This window comes from Chrysemys picta, chromosome 14, assembly GCF_011386835.1.
Source record: "Chrysemys picta bellii isolate R12L10 chromosome 14, ASM1138683v2, whole genome shotgun sequence".
Taxonomy (NCBI): Eukaryota; Metazoa; Chordata; order Testudines; family Emydidae; genus Chrysemys; species Chrysemys picta.
Genome location: NC_088804.1, coordinates 25,645,569 through 25,656,143, shown reverse-complemented (window position 1 = coordinate 25,656,143; position 10,575 = coordinate 25,645,569).

Here is a 10,575-nt window from a genome sequence, read left to right as displayed (position 1 = left end):
GAGTTTGGGTGCGGGTAAAACCTATTGTTGTCCCAATAGCTCCTCACCCACATGCTGCCTGAGACTGGCGGGGGCTGGGACCTCTTACCCCAATACCCCCCACTGCCTGAGACTGGGGGGGGACCTGTTATCCCAATAGCCCCTCACCCACATGCTGCCTGACACATATTGGAGTGGTGTTACCCCAACCCCCCCCCCCCCACTGCCTGAGACTCGGTGGGGGGTAAAACCTATTATCCCAATAGCCTCTCACCCACACACTGCCTAAGACTGGGAGGGAACCTGTTACCCCAATAGCCCCCCACTGCCTGAGTCTGGGTAGGGGTAAAACCTGTTGTCCCAATAGCTCCTCACCCACATGCTGCCTGAGACTGGGGGTGGGGGGAGGGACCTGTTACCCCAATACCTCCCACTGCCTGAGACTGGTGAGGGACCTGTTATCCCAATAGCCCCTCACCCACACACTGCCTGACCCTGGGGGGTTTAAAACCTGTTACCCCAATACCCCCCACTGCCTGAGACTGGTGAGGGACCTGTTATCCCAATAGCCCCTCACCCACACACTGCCTGACCCTGGGGGGTTTAAAACCTGTTACCCCAATACCCCCCACTGCCTGAGACTGGGGGGGGGGGAGAAACCTGTTATCCCAATAGCCCCTCACCCACACACTGCCTGAGACTGGGGGGGAGGGAACCTGTTATCCCAGTACTCCCCCCCCCCCCACTGCCTGAGACTGGGTGGGGGTAAAACCTGTTATTCCAATAGCCCCTCACCTGCACACTGCCTCAGGTGTAAAACCTGTTATCCCAATAGCTCCACTACTGCTTGACACTGGAGGTGTAAAACCTGTTAGCCCAATAGCCTCCCCCACTGCCTGAGACTGGGTGGGGCGTAAAACCTATTACCCCAATAGTCCCCCCCACTGTCTGGGGGGGGAGAACTTGCTACTGCAATAGCCCTCCCCAACACACACTGATTGAGACAGGGGGAGGGAGATAGAAGGGGGTGTCTAGAAGGTGCTCCAAGCAGAAAACTCTTATCTTTACAAACATAAGCTATGTTTATATAACAAACTGGCCTAAAGAAGCCATGTACCAGGGGAAATGGGCAAGCCAGCAGCCCCCATTTCTTGAAGATCCTTCTATGGCTGTTTCTAGGGTCTGTTTTAGGTTCTGATCTAATTTTTGTCAACCAAAAGTCTAAGTAGATATTGGACAATCTATTTGATATTAAATCCCAGTTTCTTTGTTGCACCCTTCCTGTAGTATCTCCACGATCTTGCAGAGCTACATGTCATTTCCCACTCAGCAGCTGCAGTTAGATAGATACATTGTAAGATGTTAATTAAAGGCCTGGGGAACATTCTAATCAACATAAAACAAAAAAACATTACCCCCCCCCCCCCCGCAAAGGAAATGAATTGTATGTTTTGGTGTACATGCCATGTCTGCCTACATTCATTACTCCTGGGGGCATTCTGTGCCAAAAAATTCTGTGCACAATATTTTAAAATTCTGCAAATTTTATTTGTCAAAATAATACTATATAATCATGCCAGTTTCAATTATTTTGGTAATTTATTTCAAAATACCTGTCAGCAAGTATGTCTGTAACAATACAGACCTAAAAATTCCCCCCAGAGTAGAGAAACCCTTATGACAACCCAGTTCCTGTTTCTCCCCCCCCCTCCCCCGAGGCCAACCGAAGCCCCCTCTCTCCTCCCCCCCAGACACCTTGTCTCCCCCTCCCCCGAGCCTAGGGATCCAGAGGGAGAAAGAGCTTGATGCTCCATCCCAGGCTTGCACAGAGTCAGTTTCCTGCACGCCACCTTCTCCTTCCCTCAGGGTGTAATGGGAACTGCAGCTGCCAGGAACCCTCTAGCTGGCCCTCCCCCCAGCAGTGTCTTCCATGTGCAAGCTGGGCTCTGCAGAGTCCAATGGCCCCTAGTGGCAGCTAGCAGCACTGCAGCCCATTTCTGGGGGGGGGAGGAAAATCTGCATGCATGTTAATTTCTGAAATATTCTGCATTGCGCAGTGGTGCAGATTTCCCCCAGGAGTAACTCATATCTGCCACACTGCTTTCCTGAAAGCAAACTAGTCAGGCCTCAGTCAGGAGAAATTTTAGTGACAACAATGAGAGGAAACCAAGCTAACATTATTGCTCTTCTGAACTGGGCAACAGGTGAGCTCCCTCTTAGCATTGTATAAGAGGAACTTGGTTACTTCTCAAATGTAGATTCAACTTCTTGGGCTGAAAGTGAAAAATGGTCATCCAGCACCTCTCTGGAAATGTCCTTCCCGCTAACAGCCTCTTGTGTCAAAGAAAGATGGAGTTCTTACCCATGTTCCTATCAAAATCCCATGACCAAACAGTAAGATTTCTGTTTAACCACTACCCCAATCTCAGAGGCGGGGGGGGAGCCTATTGGGGTAAGCATTTTTACCGTCTCCTCCAATTCCAGGTAGTGTGGGTGGGTGGAGGGAGACTATTGGCATAATAGCTTTTAGCTCCCCTGCGCGCGCGCACACACACACACACACACACACACACAGTCCCAGGCTGAGTGCACAGGGCTATTGGATTAACTCATTTTCTCAAACACACACACAAAGCCTTAGGCAGTGTGTGGGGGCTATAGGGGTAAAAGCTTTTATACCCCCAGAAACAGCCCAGATATCCTGAATTCTGTGCACACACATATACATGTAAAAACATGTACTTATTTGCATATCTAATTTGCATATGCATTATTATAATTCTGGCTATTTGTATCAGCAGTTATAGGCAATGCATGCAGCAATTCTGAAAACTTAGGCCTATACATTAATGTTTTTTATGTTGCTTGCATCTATGAAACATTGAGTTTTGACCAAATTTAGGTGTTCAAGTTCACGTGTAAGCCAAGAACTATTCTGCATGCAAAAATCTGTAATACAATTGATTGTCCCTATACCTTCCTGCACAGTGTTTTGGTATATACAAAGGAAATGTGCTAGTAATAGCATTTGTATGCATCATTGCAATATTCATTGGCACAAATATAATAATTTGATTTTGCCAGATAAATAAAAGATTTGGGGCCTCTGGTTTTATGTGTCTTTTTTTAAGCTTTGTAGAAATAAAACATATCTTGAGGAAGAATTCTGAGGATTAGTCTGGACAAATTACCCAGTTCGCTGCTACCTGGGATTATTTCCTCACCAATCGCCAAACATTTGTTTTAACATCTTCAACTTTAATTTTGTTATTTCCCCGGTTGAAACTGTTTGATGTTTTTCTCTAATGGTATCTTCAGCCTGCAGCTTTTCACTAGTGATTTAATTTATATTACACCAACTGTATTGGTGAAACAAAAATTCAAGGTAAATATGAAACATTAGCCATGCCCTAATAATACTTGAATAATGTGTGCTTCTAATCTGCCTTCCTGGGACCTCAAATTGTGCCTTACATTCATTAATCCTCATAAGGGAAATCTGAGGTAAGTAAAATTTAGACTAAACTCATCATTTTAGGACCCGATCCATCAAACATTTAACCACATACATAACCTTATTCATATGAGTAGTGTACAATGCTAACAACTCAGTGGAACTACTCATGAATAAAGTTACATACATGCTTAAGTGTTTGCAAGATAAACTTCTCATTTCAGTGAGAACCAGACTGAGCCTTCAGGAAATAGAGACAACTGAAGAAACCTTCCAACTAATAATGAAAGAAAACTGATGAATGCTGTCTAGATATGCCACTTATGTACACACCTTAACAACTTACCACCAGGTAACTGGTCCATGTGCAATAATTCTTGAATTCAAGTGTCACCAAAACTACCAAATCCCTGCTAGGATAGAATCCTTTCCAATTTGTTTGGTTCTAGGTGGGCTCCCATAGCAATGTTCCAGTTATAATATTGTGCATATTATAATAATATATATAGTTATATTAAAGTGCAGGTACCATCACTTAAAGAGCCATACTCTTCCTTAAGCCTTACAAACACTTGTAAGAAGGTTCACCACCTATCACCTAGAGTGTGAAAACTATTTTGTCCTTATTTTAATAATTTTCATTTTTTTGTGTGATCTCAGTTTTATGCTCATTATTTGTACTTTCTTCTGCAAATGTTTTTGTTCATAAAGAAAAACAGTATGTGCCTTCATTTTTCCTTACATTTTCAGATCTAATGAATCTGCATTTAACAATTTTACTTTAGTCTTGCATATTTCTGTTAAAATTTTACTTTAATGCTGGCTTTTTCATAAATAGAATAGAATGCTAATGCCAGGTCACAAGATGCATATTTTTTCTTTCTAGCCTAACACACACTTTCTTGAGATAAGACAAGAATGCAGTTAGGATACACGTTATTTTTGATATTATTGTGAAATTTATTATATAAGAGTCAATATGTTCAAACCTGGGTGCCTAAAGTTAGATGCCTAATATATGGCCTGATTTTCCAGGAGTGCTGAGCAACCATAAATCCCATTGACGTCAGCAGAGGCTATAGATGTTCAACACCTATGAATATCAGGGAACTTATATTTAAACAGCTGAATATTGATACAGGAGTCTAATTTGGAGAACTCAGCTTTGAAAATTTTGAATCAAATTCCTCTGTATCCCCTTCTTCCATATTCTCTAAGGCGAACAGCTTGATCTGGAAGAAAGATATATGTGCATCACATTGCTCAAAGGTGCCTAAATTTCTAGGCCACTCTGAGATTGCCTTATCTAAAGAGGAGAAGACTGCCATGTTCTAGCAAGGTTTTAAACTGAATATCAAACTGTGGCTGCCTTTAAACTCTTTCCAGTTTTGCCTTAGGTAACTAGAGGCCCAATTCTACTCCTATTAAAATCCTTGGCGGTTTTGCTGTTGACTTCAGTAGGACTGGGGTCAAAGCCCTAGCTAATTTTACCTCAGTATTTATAGTGTACAGTATGAAAAGGGTGTTTTTTTAAGTGGCCAGGAATAAATAATAGGTTTCTCACTGCCATCTGTTATGCTCCCATTCCTACAATGTGACAGGAGAGGTGATGCTGAAGAGCTATTTATCGGGGGGAAATGAAGTAGCTGAAAGAAAAATACTATGTATCACAGGTACACTTGATTTAAATGAGACTCAGTAGACCCAAAACAAGTCTGAACGAGAATAAGTGGCATGCACCTGGGAATAAAAGGTGAATTCTCAAGTACCCAGGCTTAGTAACTGCCACACCTGTCCTATATTCCCAAAAGCACAAATGAGGGCTGCAAGGATTGAGATAGCTTAGTATTTCAATCCATAGGGCCCTGGCTCTTTTCCAAGGCGTGATCAGCCACTGCATGAAAATCCCCACCCATAATTACTAGGGCATTCGTAGTATTTGTCATGGGGAATATTTTAATGAAGAATTTTTTTGATTCATGTACACCTGATATTAAACAGTGTTAATGTTTTAGGAATAAATCTTCAGTCAGTTTAAAAGCTTCTTGGTGGATCAGAACAACTTGAACAAGGTAGCTATAAAAACAGTAATGAAATATGAGAGGCCTAGATCTGTTTATTCTGGTTCAGTCCCTTGCTGTGGGAAGGGCAATACTCCTTAATCCTTGATTACTGTTCTCCATAGCATTAATGGTTTTATTGTACCCCTGCAATGGTCTTTAAAATAACACACAACCCCAATATGCAGCTGCTTGAAAGAGGGGAAAAAGAAATCACAGTCTAGTCACTCCTGGGGGTAGCCTGCCTGATTGTTTAGCCCCCCTGAACAGGGAAATGAGTTTTTTATACTTGAATGATACAAATTATACAGGAGGGAAATTTGAGAAAGCGTATTGTGAATAACAGAAAATCTGTCATTGGGCTCAGTTTTGCTGCTGCTGCAGCTGTCAACCGGAGTTTTGCTTTTGATTTCAGTGGGAGCAAGATCAGGACTTTTGTTAACCACATGGTACATTTCCTCTCCAGCAAAGAAAATGTAAGTAACTCCATATCTTTATGTAAAAATGAGAGAGCGCGCAAGAGTTCAGTCCTGTTCCAACTGAAGTAAATATCAAAACTCATTGATTTAATTAGGAGCCAGGCCCCCATTTTTGAGCCTTTTGAAATGGAAACAAGTGCTAAAATGATTGCAGAATGCAACTACGTGTGACTCCCTTGATTGTGTGTGCTGTCTGTCATGCCATGGCTTTCCTCAGTAAAATGAGGCTAGTACACTAACACATGCAGCCATTTGAATGTCTCTGTCACACAAGTAAGTGTCCCCCATGAGTACTCACCTGTTTTTCCTACATGTTATAGATGGGTGCATAAGGCGGCAGATGGTCCCTACTCTGATTTTGTGGTCTGTAGCAGACACCAACTAATAGCCCATCTTGTGCTTTATCTGTAGGACATTGATCCATAAGCATTCAAGATCATTTTCTTCCAAGTTATCAGTGACTCAGAAACAGGTAATGCTGTTTTTGACGTAGTGCCACTCCCCCTTTCCTTTTGCTTACTCAATCCTTCGTAAATAGGTTACGACCATTGATTTTTAACATTTTAATCATACATATCATCCCACCAAGTTTCAATAATACCAAGTAGATTGAATTTATGGTCATAAATGGGCAATTTCAGTTCCTCTTGTTTGTTACCCAGACTCCTAGTGTTGGAGTATAGGCAATTCAAGAATTTCTTCTCCTCATGTCCTTTGGTTCCTTGATTAATTTTGTTCTCAGCATCTCCATTTTGTGCTGAGTGCTCCTATCTTCCCTCTTTTTTTTTTAACCCTCCCATTTTCTATTAGTTTAACCCTCCTGACTACTCTAACGAAACTGTTCCCGAGGAGATTAGTCCCATCCCTTCCACCGAGGTGGAGGCCATCCAACCTATACAGTTCCCTCTCCCCGTGGAAAGCGGCCCAATGTTTCACTAAGCCAAATCCCTCCATCTTAGACCACTTACCTAGCCAGCGGGTTCATTTCTAGAATCTTCTGCTTTTTGTCTTCCTTCGTGTGTGGGATAGGAAAGATCTCAGAGAAGACCACTTGGACATTCTTTTTCTTCAGCACACTTCTGAGTTCCCCGAAGTTAACTACTATCTGTGATGTAGTGCTATTAGTGCCAATATGAACAATCACCAAAGGTCCTTGTGCATCAGCTTTAGAAGCCTATCCAATCTTAGAGTGACATCTTGTGTCTTGGTTCCAGGAAGACAGCATACCCTTCTGTTGTCTTCCTGTCCCTTGAAGAATGTTCTTTTGATTCTTCTGAGTATTGACTCTCCAACAAGGATCATCTGTCTTCGTTAGATGATTGGCAAACTCTTTGTGGGAAAGCTTGATTTTCTTACAGGTTGGGCCAAGCTGCCATCCATATGTGTGTCCTGATTTATGTTCCTTAATCATATTAAAGGACAGTTGATCAGAGTCATCAGTACATTCACTATGGCCATCCATTAGCAACGGCTTTATTTCTAGGCGTGATGTTCTCAATAGTATGGAAATACCCAGAAAGCTCTCAGATAATCCATACTACAGCAGTATTGGTATCTGAGCTCTGAAAAAAGCTATAGCATTTGTGTTTGTGCTTTTAGATGCACTGAATTCCACACACCAGAAGTTTCAAATGGATACCAGGTCTTCAACATAGAAACTTCAGAAGATACCCCTCAAGATCCATGCAAATACTGATATTTTTGGTTTCTAGAAGTTGAGAAATTATCATTTTGTGTTGACCCAAAATGAATCTTTTTTTTTATTATTTTTGGTGAACCAAAAAGTTAAAATATTTAATTCCCATCCTTGTTTTATTTCAATTTTGAGCATTTTTAATATTTTTAAAAAATAATAAAATTCAACTACATTTAAAAAAAAGTCATTTGAATAAAAAACAAATAATTTCATAACTAAAAGTTTAGACTTTTTTCAGAATTTTTTTTTTCTGACACAAACAATTTGGCAGAATGGACACAAATTCACAAAACTTTTTGATATTGCCAAATCTGCATTCCTCCCCCCAAAAAAGTTTTGGATGAAAGATTTCACCCAGCTCTAATCTTGGACTGTATCTGGCCTGGGTAAATTCATTTCAAGATCAGAAAGAGTTCTAGTTCTACTGTAAAGTGAAATGCTTAGGGTGGACATTTGCATGTCAATACCCAGAATCCTTTTCCAGCTCAAAGTTGTTTCATTGAAGTGCAACTGCTTGAGCTTTAGGAGATAATACAAGGTTTGCACCTTGCTTGTGCTACACACTGTTATTTTCTGTGTTCTTTGCAAGCCACGTTTGGGGTAGGCTGCAACAACTTTTGCCTCCGGGTCATTCCTAAGTGTGGGTCAAAATCTGTAATAAATTGTTTTCCTTTAGGATAATATTATAATTATCTAGTTACATTGTAAACCATTGTAATACTTGTCCTAACACCCTGGGCACCCAAAGAACTTTATGGCTTGATTCTTTTCCAGGATGCCTGGGCACATGTTGCTTATCTACTAGAATCATCTGCTGAGCTTGCACAGGCTTGCATGTGTGGCATCCATTGTTATGAAATGCACAATGATGTGCACCTGCTTACCTAAGATAAGAATTCTTGGCCTCAGACTACATTATTATAGAAATTCCAAGCTTGGTTAACCAAACATCTGTGTATTTATTTTTATCCATTCATAACGATGAGATTCATTCCTATGCAGTGGGTCCAGAAAAGGTCTATGCACCATTTAAGTCCTAGTTAAGCCCTATCTTAACTACTTAAGTGGGACTTAAATGGTTCAGAAGCCATGTTATTATCCACAAAAATATAATGTAGTATTTTAAGATATAGCACACAGAACTTAAAACATGTTACATTAATTCTTTTTATAACAGTGCAGCTCAAACACTCATATTATTATATCTATGTCTGATTAGGAATTTTGCCTGCATAAAGTATTAAAGGGGTAGCCGTGTTAGTCTGTATCCACAAAAACAACAAGGAATTTGGTGGCACCTTAAAGACTAACAGATTTATTTGGGCATAAGCTTTTGTGGGTAAAAAACCCACTTCTTCCATGGGTTTTTTACCCACAAAAGCTTATGCCCAAATAAATCTGTTAGTCTTTAAGGTGCCACCAGACTCCTTGTTGTTTTTGCCTACATAAAGAATACAGGATCAAACCTTACTTATTTGTCTAAGATTAAAAGTTAACTTTACTAATGTCAGAAATTGTTTACACCTCTCAAATTCCCTATGAATTCAATGAACATTTTGGGTGAGCAAAGAATGAAGAATTTTATGCTGATATTAATAACTATAAATAGTTTGCATAAATAAATATTTGTGCCTGATTTACTTATTGACTAAAAAAAACTATAGCAAATAATTTAGGCCCTGATCCTGCAAAAACTTATGCACATGCTTAACTTAGCTATATGAGTAGAAGTTAAGTATGTGTGTAAATTTTTTGCAGGATGGGGACTGTATTCTGTGAATGTAGCCTTATAAACAGACTGATTTTTATAAATGTTTATTTGTTTAAAATTTAGAACATATTTCAGGTCATGAGCTCTCCATAAACTATTTGCTTCAGCTATGTATTTGGTTGTTCACTATTCAGCATGTTAATTGGTCACCTAAGTCACATGTTATTGTTTCTACTCCTTGGTTGGACGATTGAATGTTTTATCAGAGAGATTTCAATATTGCTTTGTGAGCCCTTCCAACATGAGACTTTATATAAACACACTAGTACAACAATTCATTAGATTTTTTTTTCTGAAACATTCTTGCAAGCAAAAAACCCACTCATGAATGTTCCTGGAAAACAAATAAAAAGGGTTGTGAATTCCCTCTAGATAAAAATGGAGAACTTTAATGTGTGATGGAAAATACTTTTTTTGAGCATTCACTCAATTCTACTAATAAAAAGTAATGGAAATTGTCTGTTGTTCCAAGTTACTCCATTTGATATGTTAATTTATATTTTACAACAACATTCTGGAATTTCTTCTTTGCATCTCTGCCTTAGTTTCTGCACTTTTATGGAACCATGATTCATTCAGGAGAAATTAATGATCATCTGACTCAGCCTGGTTTGTGATTAACTGTTACTTCACCCAAAATAAGATAAAGATTTGGTGTAGTTAGAGCATAATATTCCAGTTCAAATAAAAAATGTAAATGTAAAGATCTTATGGACTTACTGTTTGGTTTGTAACTTCTCTGTATTTTTATTAACAAGAGTCAATGCTGAGCATTACTGTGCATATTTAATATGCCTTTGAAGATTTGGAGGAAGGGGAGGAGATGTTATCTCTGCTGTTTGGGAGTGTCAGGTTGGTTTGTTATGTTTTCTGACCTTTTGAATTTAAATTGAAAATGAAGGGGACTTTCCTACGCGACTAGAAAATGTTTCTATGGGAGAAGATGCTATCTTCTTGGCTTGCTGTCAAGTTCCCTGGTCTTGAGTGCAGTCATGCTGTTGCTACATTAACATGGATGGAAATTCAGCATAATGCTTAATGTAAGAACTGTGTTTCAGCAGTCTCATCAATGTAAGTGTAGTGAATTATTTGTAGGAGAGAGTCAAGGAAATTCCTTCCTCAAAAGTATCAGTATC